Source organism: Pongo pygmaeus, chromosome 1, assembly GCF_028885625.2.
Source record: "Pongo pygmaeus isolate AG05252 chromosome 1, NHGRI_mPonPyg2-v2.0_pri, whole genome shotgun sequence".
NCBI lineage: Eukaryota > Metazoa > Chordata > Mammalia > Primates > Hominidae > Pongo > Pongo pygmaeus.
Window position 1 is genome coordinate 114,982,306 of NC_072373.2, and position 14,330 is coordinate 114,996,635.

The window sequence follows — 14,330 nt, forward strand, 5'->3', positions numbered from 1 at the left end:
ATCATCTCTTTGCTCTTATTTCAACCTTTTAATTGCTGATTCACCCTCTTTGATTACCTGACACAACAGGAATATCTTTGGTAACTTGAAAGGTCAGTTGACTGAATTTGTTTCATTTTGTTTAGTGATTATGTAGCCTTGCTCACTCTTGTGCATCTGTTGCAATGTTGTTCGTGGAAAACAAAGGTCTCATTTAGATTTCTAAATTACCTTGCTACAAAGCTGACTCTATACTAATGAAATTCGTCTAAAACAGTAGACGTAAGAAAGAATGCTTGCACTATAAGAAGAAACGATGTGAGGCCCTTCCGGATTTTTGCTGGGAAAAGATAAATCATTTTTTATGACTCCTGAGTATACCCTCAGAATTGTTCGCCTTCAAGGTTTACCCTATTATTGCGGGCTAAAACGTATTCAAACGCTCAAAGACTAGAGACGCCTAAAGCCACCCGCCACCCCTAGTGTCCAGGAGGAGTCAGTAAACACCGAGACTGCTTCCCGCAGCACACCCAAGAAGGAATGTAAGGGAATGCAGCCACCATGTTGGTTGTGGTTAAGTGCAGCAAACTGCTTGGCGTCACTTAGCCCTGCTGCGCAAGCGTATTGAGAGTACGCTTCACTCCGCCCCTTCTCGTGCTCGCGCTCGGAGCCCGCAACTCTCGCGAGAGAAGCGAGATTTATTCCTACGTACCGGGCCGTGCTGCTTATGGCGGCGCTGGAGAGGGGGCGCTGAGCTGTTGGGGTGAGTACGACCTCAGGGTCCAACTGGGGGTAGCAAAAACTCAGGGGAAGGGCTGAGAATAAGACCAAGACTAACGAGAAAGCTTTCTGAGTCAAGGTGGGCACTCGTAGAGCTCTAGGTGGGGAAGAATGCACCCCGATTCCCTGTCCTGGGCTTTTTCATACATCTCCCGTTCAACTGCCTGGGCCTCATGTCAGGTCGCAGAGCTGAAACGAGGAGTTGAGGCCAGCCGGCTGCGCGTGGTGGTAGTGGTGGTGGTGACTAAAGTGGGGGGAGGGAGCGAAAATGGAGGCTCCGACCGCAGCCAAGATGGAGGCAGAGGGTGCGGGGCTCGGGCGCGGAGGCTGCTGGGATCTGTAGTCTGACTGCTTCCCCATCTGCGGCTTGGCTGGGGAAACGGGAACTACATGTCCCGGCGGGCGGGGCGAGGGGGTGGTGGCGCGGTCCTTTGTGTGAGGTTGGAAGAGCCTGAGACCGAGAAGAGGGGCCTACTTTGACTCTGGACCCTGTAGTTTCCTGGCCGTTACCTGCTTGGGAATCTTGACTACCAGTACCAGAGCGCAGTGCGGCAGTGGCGCCTTCTTTGTGTATAGACTGAGACCCTGCTCCATCTAGATATCTTAGGGGAAGTGCTTAAAGACACCTTTCCCCAGCCACATCTGGCACAGTAGTGTGGCGGAATTGACATCGTTACTCCAGTCACCTAGAGCAGGGTCCCAGCACCCAACCTTCCCCTCATTGTCTCCCCTTCGACGTCTTGAGAAAGGGAACCAGTCCCTAATCTTTTAGGCACGTGGCTCCCACCTCTTTATCTTGGGGAATGGGCGTGCGCCCTGAAAGCTCAGTAGTGTCCTCCCTTCCACCTCCTGTAGTTCTCATGGTGCCAGCGCCTGGCCCACCCACATTGTGCAATGAACGGCCTGGCTTCGTCATTCTATGTAGAATTTTTTAGAGTTCCCCCGTCGGAGACAGCTTCAAATTTTTACCATGCTGTTTTATCAGTACGAAATCTTAGTGCCAAGGTTCTTTTGCTTTAAGGTTTTCCCTTAGAAACACCCAGATGGTGGCCGTCTTGCTTAACTCACAGGTGAAGCAGAGAACGCTCCCTGAAACAGGCTTGAATTTGCAAAGAAAATCTGAACGTTGTTGGGCAAGTTAATTTTCGTGTTTTGCACCTTAAATGAGTAAAAGAATATGGCGCTCTTTAAACAGTTGGGAGACAGGGCGGAGAGGGAGAATGCTCAAAGGCACTGTGGTAGTTAAATCTTTTTGAGAGGCTTAAATTTTCATCAGGCTGGTATGAACTGGCAGTTCTCAGCCACTGCTACTAACCTACTTTTTTAGAATGTAGGTTTCAAATTATAGCCCACAGATATAAGCTACTGTATACTAAAATGCTGAGTAATTTTCATTTTGAGTAACTAAAGGCAAACATTCTTGATACTACATTGAGGAGCACTATAATACGTACCTTGGTTTTCTTTTGGTACTAACCAATAATGGATATCCCTGGTGTGGGTAAGGAGGGGCTTTATATACTTCAATAGGGATATACCTGAGTCATAAAACCTAGATAAATATACGGCCTTCTTTTTGTTTCGTTTTAGCCCTGGGACTAAAATAAAAGAGAAGGTAATAGTTTGGTTTTGCAGCTGTTCTGGATGTTTACCATCGAGATGAGTATTTATAGCAGCTGAGTTGAAAACTAAAGTATTTGAGGCACAGAAGATAGGTTTTCTTTTTTTCGTAAGTACTGACTTAAGTGTGACCTTTAGCGAGTGTGGGTGAAAATCTGGTAAAGTCCTAGCAAATCAAAATTGAAAGTGTGAAAGCTGACGTGCAGTCTGGCTTTACCCTCTACCCTTATTTTCCCTTCTCCCCACCTGAAGACACATCGTGTAGGGCCATCGATTTTTGTTTTAAACAAACAAAATGCTAAAATATCAAATTATGCTGGAGTATTCATAACATAAAATTCAGTGTTCCAATGGTTTTTATTGTACAGTTCAGTGGCACTAAGTCTATTGAAACTGTTGTGAGAGCCATACTTTCAACAAGGTAGTTAAAACATGGAAATTTTGGACCGATGTTCTTTTGGACAGATTTTTGAGGAGTTGAATTTCAGGACTGTATTGCAAAATGAGATAAAAATCTTGATCTTGTTAAGTAAACAAAGAATTGATGTGCCTTCTTCTTAGCTTTGTCTTTGCAGAAAACAGAAGAGGAAGCACTTTGAGATCTATTTTGTAAGCTTTAATAGCTAGACTGTTTTAAGTGGTGAAACTACTATGGTGAGAGTGACTTGCTGTTAAATCCCTTCTGCCCAGTCAGGATTTTAAAAATTCTTTTGTTTTGATATTAGAATGTTTTCCATTTGCATGTGTGGGTACCTAGTTAAAAACAACACAAAACTTTTTAATATTTTAATGTCCTTTTATGCTGAGGTAAAACAGTGTGTGGCTGAAAATGATCAGTTTCCCTGTGTTGCACATGTAAGCTATCCGTTGATTTGCAGCTACAGCCGGTACATAACCACTTATTTGCACTTCTGTTTCTCCAATTTAGTAACAACAAGCTTCTATGCTAGATACTGCCTACTTTTATTAGTGAAAATCTTTGCTCAAGACCCTTACTTACATTTACTTCCTGTTGCTAATTGGCACAAAAGTACTTTTTTAGACCCCTGCTCAGTTTATACCTACTCTGTGGAATATGGTAGCTGCCAGCCACGTGTGGCTATTGTGCACTTGAAGTGTGACTAGTTTGAATTGAAATGTGCTGTGTTTGTATAATAACATTGGATTCAAGGAATGTAACAGTGTCAATTTTTTTACATTGATTGCCTGTAGAGAATAACATTTTGGATATAATTGGTTAAATAAGATGTTTAATTAAAATTCCTTCTGTTTCTTTTGACTGTAATATGGTTACTAGAATTATAATTACACTGTATTTCTGTTGGACACTGCTGGTCTGTGGTGTCTTCTGATGTGTCTAGAGTGTTTCTTCAGCATCTTCCCACACTGCCATTTGTCCTGCTTAAAAGTATTAGACTTCTGGGTGTATGTATAAGCAGTTAAGTGATAGATAATTTTAAATATCTCAGTAGCTGTTTAGATAATTAATCCAGCACAGTTGTTACTACACAGATACAAAAAGATAGTTGCGTCTGTTTGATTTTTTTATTTTTACTCAACAGGTGACTTAGGTTCGTTAATTATCTAGACTTTATCATTTACCTTAGATCCTAAAGTAAAAATGAATTAAGACCTATTAAGCACTTCAGTAATAAAATGTGGTGCTCAATGAAATGTCAGGCAATAGAGAAACTTTTCAGTCCTGTGCTACCTATTTGGGTCTTTGTTTTTCCTGCCTAAAAGAAGATACTGCCTAAAGGAAGTGGGTTAGGTGAGCAGACTTTTGTAGACTGGCTTAGACTTTCATTAACTTTTCCCAAAGTGAGTGCTGCGCATACTTTCAAAATAATAAACTAGGTAGTGTGATACATTTTTTAGATGGATTACTTACCACATAAATGTGCTAGTTTAACCTCTATTGATTTAGTGCCGACTATGTCATGGCTTATGCTAGGCCTTTGAGGTAAAACAGCCGAGGAAGACATGAAATAAAACAGGTGGTGGCCAGGTGCGGTGGCTCATGCCTGTAATCCCAGCACTTCGGGAGGCTGAGGCAGGTGGGTCACTTGAGGTCAGAAGTTTGAGACCAGCCTGACCAACATGGCGAAACCCCGTCTGTGCTAAAAATACAAAAATTAGCCAGCCAGGCGTGGTGGTACACGCCTGTAGTCCCAGCTACTGGGGAGGCTGAGGCAGGAGAATCGCTTGAACCCGGGAGGTGGAGATTGCAGTGATTAAGTAATAATACTATTTCCATGCTGAGCAAAGGGAAAAGGAGTTATTACTTAGCACTCAGGGAGATTCTCAGATACACATTTAAATTGTTTCCTAGTGTTTTTGTTGGTACCGTATGGTGGGTTTGTAGGGGCGATTGTTTTGAGTCAGCGTCTTACTCTGTTGCCCAGGCAAGAGTGCAGTGGCACAGTCATAGCTCACTGCAGCCTCAAACTCCTGGACTCAAGTGATCCTCCTGCCTCAGACTCCCCAGTAGCTGGGACTACAGGTGCATGCCACCACACCCGGTGAATTTATTTTTCTAAATTTTTTTGTAGAGACAGCATCTCACCATGTTGCCCAGGCTGGTCTCAAGCAATCCTCCCACCTCGGCCTGCCACAGTGCTGGGGATTACAAGCGAGAGCCACCACCCCAGCCCAATACCCAGTGTTTCATGTGACTTAAGTTTCAAGCTTTTAGGGGAATGGAGGAGATGCACTTGTGTTCCTAGGGTTAAGGCAAAAGAGGTGGTTAGTAGCACCAATTAATGTTAATCGGTGCATGAGTGGATAGCTATTTATATTAAAATGCCTGACCAATACCTTGAAGTTCTTCAGTAAGTGTTAATTTAATTGAAAAACATTTAGTTAACTGTAGAAGCTGGGAAGATGTTAATTCGGCCAGTAAATTATTCATGACTGTTGGTGGGTTCATTTGAGCTTTAATAGCTCCTGATAGACCTCATTAGTGCCTAAGAATGGCCCTGCAATTCAGTTCCAGAAATCTCTTTTTTTGTGTTACTGAATCTTGGACTTGACAGTTCTTAATGTGATACGACAACCTGGACTGGGTTAATCCAGTTCAAGTTTTTCAAGATAACTTGCTTTCTCCATGTTGAGTTCTTTGGGTTCATTAATACACCTAAAGCATTAAGATAAAACCAGTATACACAGTCTGTATTTTTTAAAGAAGAGATTATTTCTTGATTGGATAATTAAAACTTTATACAATTAAAGGTGATATAACTGTTTACACTTGAATTGTGGCGTCCTTTTGCTTATTAAGGATTAACTACCTTTTTCCTTTGGTTGTGTATGGCAGAACTGGATTAGGTGCGAAAGGAGGCTGTGATAAAGAAATTTGAGTTTACCTCTCAGAAATCTGAAATAGAATTGGAGGAACAAGATACATAAAAACATGAAGTAAACAAAGTACAGAAATTTCTTGGTACCACTTGCTGCAAATTGCTTGATGCAGGCAGTGGATGTTACTGCCCCATTCATTAGTAGGAATTAATGAATGAGTCTGCTGGAATGGTCAAGAAAGGCTTTTTTGTCACCTTGAAGATCACAACATAGTATTTTTTTGTGGGAAGACCCATATAAGCAAAGGTGGCTAGAATTCAGGAATCTCCCAAGAGTTGTGTTTAAGGATTAGGCGAGGTAAGGGACCTCTGGGAGAACTGGAACACAGTAGAGAGTAAGGATGGAAGGTAGAATAGAGACACCTGGAATAGTAGTTCTTAATCCTGGCTGGAAGTCAGAAACACTTGGGGCAGGGTTTGTGGGGAGATAACAAGACCTGGCACCTAACCTAGTGTAGTTAAATTTAGAATCTTTGTATGGGACTCAGGCTTTGATTTTGTTGGTTTTTGTTTGTCTGTTTGTTTGTTTAAGGTTGCTGGGTGGCGGGGGCGGGGTGGGTGGACAGCCAGGATTAAAAACTTCCCATCTAGAGTGGTGGAAGAATAACTGAAGATGTTTGACAGGGGAGATGAGAAATGAAATTGGAGGGTTTTTGTTTTGTTTTGTTTTTTGAGACAAGGTTCTGATCTGTCTCCCAGGCTGTAGTACTGTGTCACTATCTTGGTCTCTGCAGCCTTGACTTCCCGGTCCTAAGTAGCTGAGACTCCAGGCATATACCACCATGCCTGGCTAATTTTTTGTATTTTTAGTAGAGATGGGGTTTCTCCACGTTGCCCAGGCTGGTCTCGAGCTCCTGGGCTCAAGCAGACCTCCTGCCAAGGCCTCCCAGAGTGCTGGGATTACAGGCGTGAGCCAACTCACCTGGCCAAAATTCAAGTTTTTGATAGTCTGGTGGTGGTATGTGACAGAAAGTGGAAAGTGTGCGCACTGGAAGTTGGCGGCTATATTAGACACCTGAGCTAAAATATGTCACTTAGTAGGACAAGAGATGAATACAAAAGATATCATGAGGGAAATACTAACACAACTTGCAACATTGGGTATGGCGATGGAGAGGGGAAGAATCAAGATAGTTAAAGAAGTGGCCCTACCTCAAACCAGTTATATTACTCTGAGTGGAGGCTGGGCATAGGTTTTTTTTTTTTTTTTTTTTAAAGCTTCCCAAGTATTTGAGCACCATTACCCTAAGACATATATCTAGTCTGGGTAATGGGAGAATGATCTAAATAAAGTTTAAAGATCAGACAAGTGTATGTAACATTTGATATTTGAAGGAACATGGGATGTTAGAGAATAGAAAATGGCCAGATCATCTGTTATTGAGCTTTTATTTTACATGTGAGGAAAGTGAAACCTAGAGAGATTAGATAACTTGTTCATGGTATTTAATAGTACCAGTGATTGCGATTAGGCTCTTCTGGTCTGAGCTGTTTCATCAGTTCTGACCTCTCACCTGATAATCATTCTTCTGATGTTTTCAAATATCCATTTCTCAGCATGTCCACCTTTTTCTTCTCTCTGTAGAAATAATTTTCGTTAACACCATTTTGTAACTTTGGAGTCAGTGCAAAATAGTTGTTTATTTTATAGCTAATATAAAGCAGAAATGTGATTTTTACTGATAAATACATTTTATTTGTCTTCTATGGACATTTCTCATCTATTTACTGCAGCAGTGCAAATGAGATTTCTGTTTGCTTACTAAGTCATCTCCTTTAGGATTTCAAGACTTAATACCACTTTCATCAAAAACTAAGGCACTGTTTCCTGTTACATCACGTTGAAATGCTTCATAATCTGGCTCCACTACACCTGTCACACTACATATCCTATTTCACTTCAGCCCAGCTCTCTGTTCTAGCCGGGCTAGCCTGTTGATTTTCCTCTGAAACAACAAGCCACACATGTTGCCACAGGCATTCATGCAGAAGACCTCACTTGATGCTGGGCTTAGAAAATCATAGAATGCATGGTCCCTGCTCTGAAGAAAGAATTTAGTGGCATATTCTCGCTTGACTTATGTGCTGTTTCATGCCTAGAATACTCAGCTATTTTCTTTCTCCTAGAATTCTGCCTGATTTTCCAGGTTCACTTCAAATTCCACTTCTTATTTAAAAGCCTTGGTTGCTTTGATGGACATGCAGTTGTGGATAAACAATAAGTAATATTTCTAGATAGTCTGTGACATAATCGATACCTAGATACTAATTGAGCAAAATAATTTTTGGCATTTTTGTCCTATACTCTTTTTTTTTTTTTTCCATGTATAAATCTTGTCTTTTCAGCAAGATTGTCTATGCTCTCGTGGCAGGGACTTCTTTTATGTTTTCTGCAGAGCTAGATCCTTATAAAATACTTGCACTAAATTAAATATTATGCCATGTAACTGAGCTTATTTGGGGGAAGAGGTCAATAAAGACTATGGAATAATTTGAGGTCTTGGGTATGAGATACCAAAGGAGGTAGTTGCTAGTACTTGAGAGATTGCTCCAAATAACATCAAATGAGCATGCTTCCAAGTTTCCTGCATTACTTGCATGACCCATGATTCTAAGTTAATGAAATGAGTTTGTCCCTCTTCTCACCCACTGTCCCTGAGTATTTTATGTATGTTATACTTAATGTCTTCATTTTTTACCTCTAGTATGAAGTGTAACAGAACAGACTTTACCACCTGAAACTGCTGCTTCAAGTTCAGATCAGGCAAGGAACAAACCTCGTAACAACTAACAAGACCAAAGAAGAGTACACTTAAGTTGAAGACACAACACTTGATCTGAAACAAGAAGTTTGTGCCTACTCAACAGCTTTGAAAGAGCACTTCCCAACGCTGCTAGTAGTCTTTGTTTTCTTCAGTGCTGTACTGTGAGATTGCCCGGTACAGCAGCAGTTGTATTCTTTATTAGCTTGGTAGATCATTTTCTCTCGCTCTTTTTTTTAATACTAGCAACTTTCATCCTTTGAAACGTGTGCTGAAAAAGAAGAATCAGCAAATACTACTGAAAGTGCAATATTTGATTATCACTGCGAGGTAGGTTTGTAATTTCCTATTAAGAATCAATTCCATAATTCTGGATTTCCTGATTATTTGGTCAAATATAAAATCTTTATTCTTTTCTAAAGGTATTCAGAAGACAGTTTTTCTATTCTCAACTAGTATGAAATATCAACACTATCTCTTGTTAGATAAGGACAGTATTTAGGGTCAAACATTTTTCACACCAGATTATATTAATACATGCTGATCTCTCTACTTGCTGGTCTCTTAGAGAAGCTCCGTCTGTACTATTTAGAAGTTAGGATTTCAAATAAGAATGTGCATCACAGTCTTTCTACGAGGATCTGTGAAACTTTGGTGATATTTGCTACTGACGTCTGTTTCTTTCTCTCTACTGTCTTCAATGTTAGCTTCTTGAGGAAAGAACCTTACTTTATATCCATACCTACATTTGTAGTGCATATTTGTGAATGAATGGTTGATGTGCCTGCTGTATTGTTAGGCATTGCTAGTGCTGAAATATAAGGAATGAATAAGATACTAATAGACGTATGATTTAGAACAATTTGTTACACAATATCACAGTTTAATATAGGCTAAAAGACACTAATAAAATATTAAGAATATAACTGAAGCTGTTCCCTTGGAGGTAAGGAGGAGGGTAAAGAAAGCCTACAGAAAAGGGATATTTGAAGGTGAGTAGTACCTTGTTAAGTGGGAGAAGAGAGATTGGTAGAGGTATAGAGGTAACAGAATTAGCAGATTCAGGGATATGTGAAAGCACGTGGTATATATTAAGTTGTTCATTATGAACAGAGTAGAGAATATAATTTTGTGGGGAGAGTTATGAAAGGGAAGTTTGCTGGAGGTTTGGCCCAATGCATTTGTCTTTATTCCGTAGGAGAGCCATCAGATATCTATAAGCAAGGGCTTAAGGGTTTTTCCCCCAAAAGTAAGATAGCTTTATTGCTTCACATTTTAAAGTAATATTCAGAAGTGTACCTTTAAAAGACAAATGGTGACACTTTTGAGGGAAAGGCTGAGGATGGGAAGACCTGTCAAAAGCAGTGGATCGAGTATAAGGAAGATAAAAGCTAAGGTGTAGGTAGAGAAAAGGTAGGTGCTAGGTGTTCTGATGGTTTAGAAGTGAGGACTTGGAGACCAATTGAATCTGAAGATAAATGTGGAGAGAATGGCTTTATCAAATCCAGTTGTCCAAACTAGAAACCTTCATTGTTCATAGGAATAGGGAAGTTAGAGTAGTAACTTACTGATATTAAAATATATTATGGAAATCTATTGTGTTCATTAGATAGCAATCTGAAGTTGAAGGAAATACACTAGTATGGAATATTGAGCAGTGGTTAACTTTGAGGGTAGGCTTATGAAGAGCAATTTTCCTTTTTAATCTTTAGTTTCCAGATTTTCTAAAGTTAGTAGACATAAAGGAATTCAGAAAGAAGTCATCAGTTTATAGGTAATAAAGGAAGAAGCACCAATGAAGAGAGCAAAGACTTAGAAGTCAGGAAGAAGCACCAAGGATAATTTCAAGAAGTCAATGGTAAACATTTTTTTAGATGCCACAGAGGTCAAATAAAATGAAGAATGAAAATAAGTCATTCAGTTACAAAAGCTTCATTGCTATTTCAAGAAGCACTTAGGACTTTATTTCCAATTTATTGAAGGATTATGTAATAGTGTTGATGACCTTACTGTGCACTAGAATTGTTCCTTAACAACTAAAAACTATAGTAATATTAAATTATCTATGTCTCATAAACAGACACTTATTTAATTTTAAGGTAATTGTAGCATTTAGTTTTTCTATTTGTTTGTTCTTACCTTAGCTGATTTTTAAAAAATAATTTTAGACTAATTGTTATGGATTCTGTTGGATTAGATAAGGAAGATTAACACAAACTGAAACCACAATTTTATGTTCTGAAGGATAAAAGATTAGATTTTTTTTTTTTTCTCTCTCTCTGAGACAGAATCTTGCTCTGTCGCCCAGACTGGAGTGCAGTGGGATGATCTTGGCTCACTGCAACCTCTCCCTCCCAGGTTCAGGTGATTCTCCTGCCTCAGTCTCCTGAGTAGCTGGAATTACAGGCGCGCATCACCACACCTGGCTTATTTTTGTATTTTTAGTAGAGACGGGGTTTCACCATGTTGGCCAGTCTGGTTTTGAATTCCTGACCTTGTGATCCACCCGCCTTGGCCTCCCAAAGTGCTGGGATTATAGGCGTGAGCCACCATGCCTGGCAAGATTAGATATTAAGGCTTTCATTTCATTGACATGATTTATAGAAATAGATTTAAAGAAGTGCTTTTTGTTTAGTGTAATCTTTGTATTCCGAATATTAGTTTACTACGTGAACATTTTAATATATAAATGCATCCATAGCTGTCTAAAAATTACATGTTTACATATTTACAAAGAAACCACGATTGGGATGAAGATTATTGGCAGTAAAACATGGCTGTGGTTGTAGAGTTGTGAAATAGTTCAATTAAAGGGGGGCACACAGCTAAGAAAACAGATTTGGTAATGCAATGGAACCCCCAGATTTTAAAGGGGGGTTTTGTAAAATCAGTAAAAATAGTACATAATTAGGAACAAATATATATAGAAGGGTAGGATTAGCCATAAAATGGCAAGAAAGAATAAGGCTTAGAAAGCATTTGTTTGAGATGTGAAAATAGACCTGAATTGTTTGGTGAATGATTTGATCCAGGTAGTCTGAAGGTGACAGACAAGAGAAAAGCAAAACTAGAAAATTCCTGTCGTGCTCCTAGTTTTTTTCTGCTGAACGCAATAATTTTCATACTTGAAACATAGCAAAGCAAGAGAAAACTGAGGCCCCAGATGAGTGAGAAAATAACAGGATTACTTGGCGGTTGCTAGGGTGCTAGTTGCTAGGTGTGTGATAGTAGTCAAATAGAGACCTATGACAGGAACTGTAAATGTCCTGATTTTTCAGTCAGATGTGGGAACTATTGAGCTTACTTTTCATCCCTAGCAAAAACCCCAGAGCCAGTGAATAAAAAACTTGGCAGAGTAGCTCATGATAGCATAATGGTCAATATGGAGAAATGTTGGATGGATAGCAATTAGTAAGAGACTGATTTTAGAGAAGTCTCCAGGTGTATGCTGCCAGATGCTATCCTTGCCCTGCTTTTTTCAGAGACCTAATAAGTAGTTCTGAGTACCTATGTGCTATGTAAGCACTTATTTTAGGCTTTTTACGTGAAGCAACTCATTTAACCATCTCAACAACTCTGTGAGACAGGTATTAAGGTAGGAGAATGAATGATTAAAAGATAAACTACAGAGTCTGATAATTTAAAATTAGTCACCAAATTGGAATACTAGATTAACCAACAGAAGGCATTTTAAAAGCATTAGGTTATAGTTTTTTTTATTAAGGAACAAATGATCCATTACGGAGGAACTGAAAGAAAACCTGATTTCACTAATGTGATTTGTGAAGAAATGATGGGGATGTGTTTTAGTTTTACAAAGTTATAAAACTTCAGTCTACAGAATCAAGGGGTGTAATCACTCAGTACTTTATATTGGTCGGGTACATTAAGAGTAGTAGTGAAATGCACTTTAATGAATAATTACTTAGAACCTATCCAGAAGACAGCAATTAGTATTAAAAATGGTTGTGTTCAGAAAATTGAAAGAAACAGTGGAAGTCAAGGGGAGGTGTATGTCTGAGAATACAGAGTGGTTTTCTAAAGATCTTATGGTGAAATAGGCTACCTTTTCCAAATTAATTGTCAATCAGTAGAAGCCAAGCAGACCAGATTAGGGGGTAAAACAACTTAGATGTTGTAATAAGTTACAAAGCATAGATTTCCACCCCCTCTCCCCAAAGGAACTTGGAAACCAGTTAGGTGCTCCCACTTTACTTTTGAGGAAAAAATCCCAGAGATGTTAAAAGTACTTGAAAGTCAGGACTGAAATCCAGTCTTTTGACTTTTATGTTCTTCAGGGAACTTTAATCAATTTCTTGAGTTACAAATGAAGTTTAAATTTGACCTGAGATTTGTTCCAGTTCTGCTTTTATTAAAGGAGGACTAATTTTGTCAATGACTTTTTCAGTTTAAAAGTAAATATGTAGAAAAGGGTAGAAGGTCTGAACTTTATGAGGCTGGAGATATTTGTGTATTTTGTTACCTACTATATGAGTAGAACCTAAAATAGTGCTGATGCATTGTATGAACTCAATTGTGGTTGAATGAATAAGGCAGTGGTTAAGAATGGAGTCAGAACTGGATTCTGTTCCCACATTTGCCATTTTTAGCGCTGTGCCCTTAAGATGGCTAAGTGTTTTCTCATCTGTGAACATTAAAGTAGATTTTCTGGTCTTTAAATACATTTGAAATCATACTGTATAAATATCTTATGTCTCATTTCCTATTACAGAATAAGCATTTTCCACATACTGTTTCCAATGACCACATAGCATTACATAAGTTACAATGACGTCTTGAGCTATAAAGTGTGTGAGACTTTAGATTATTTCCAGGAATTTGCTACAAAAATATATTTGTTAAAATACTTGTGCATAAAGCTTTTTTCACATTTCAGATTTCCCCAGGAGAGCTTTTCTGCAATGCACTTATTAAGAAAAATATCTCCACATTTTGATACATGTTGCTAAATTGCATTTCTAAAAGGTTGTACCAATTTACTACCATAAAAGTGGTGTGTGTGTTGTTCTTAGCTCAGTTTTTCATTATTTTAAAATCTTACGTCTTTGCTAGTTTGGTATATGAAAGTATTAATTTGCTGTATCTGAATTTTTTTATTGCAAAAATTCAGGTTTTTTTAATGTTTAATGTTTTGAGTTTTTGTGTATAAAGTTTAATGATTGATATTCAAGAATGATTTATTTGCTCACTTAATCAGTAATTCAACATATGAGTGCCTGGTCTGTGCCAGGCACTGTTTATCTAAAATCTAGGGATTTAGCTTTGAATAGAAAGTTCTGCCCCTCAAGAAGCTTATATTCAGGTAATTTAATTGGACTGATTTGCCTAGAATCTTCAATACTACTCTGGTGTATTTACACTTTTCCCCCTAGCTTTGAGTATAAAAGCTTGTGCTTTTTGTATAATCAGATATCAGTCCCTTGTGATTTTTTTTAATTGATTTCAAATCTAGAAAGTTCCACCCTTGCAAAGATTTTACAGATATACTCATCCATGGGGGTGTGTGTGAGTGTGTGTGAATGTTTTGGGGGTTTTGTTTGTTTTTGTTGTTTTGTTTTTGTTTTTGTTTTTGTTTTGAGACAGGGTCTCACTCTGTCACCCAGGCTGGAGTACAGTGTCAGGATCATGGCTTGACCTCCCAAGCTCAGGTGATCCTCCCACCCCAGCCTCTTGAGTAGCTGGAACTATAGGCATCCAGCTAATTTTGGCTAATTTTTGTATTTTTTTGTAGAGACAGGGTTTTGCCATGTGCCTAGGCTGGTCTCAAATTCCTGGGCTCAGGCGATCTGCCACCTCAGCCTCTCAAAGT

General features: G+C 39.1%; 1 protein-coding gene across 4 annotated transcripts in view; it reads left to right on the plus strand.

The window, feature by feature from the left end:
* The first annotated feature begins 100 nt into the window (after positions 1 to 100).
* CSDE1 (cold shock domain containing E1) overlaps positions 101 to 14,330 on the plus strand; it is a 41,263-nt gene continuing 27,033 nt past the window's right edge. For 2 of the 4 annotated variants that reach the window (XM_054463239.2, XM_063651669.1), the window contains exons 1-2: positions 468 to 742; positions 8,444 to 8,830. The gene's annotated coding sequence lies outside the window, so the exon portion shown is untranslated. Of the gene's footprint in view, positions 743 to 8,443; positions 8,831 to 14,330 lie in introns of all 4 variants that reach the window. The other 2 variants (XM_054463227.2, XM_054463218.2) reach the window with 2 other exon arrangements.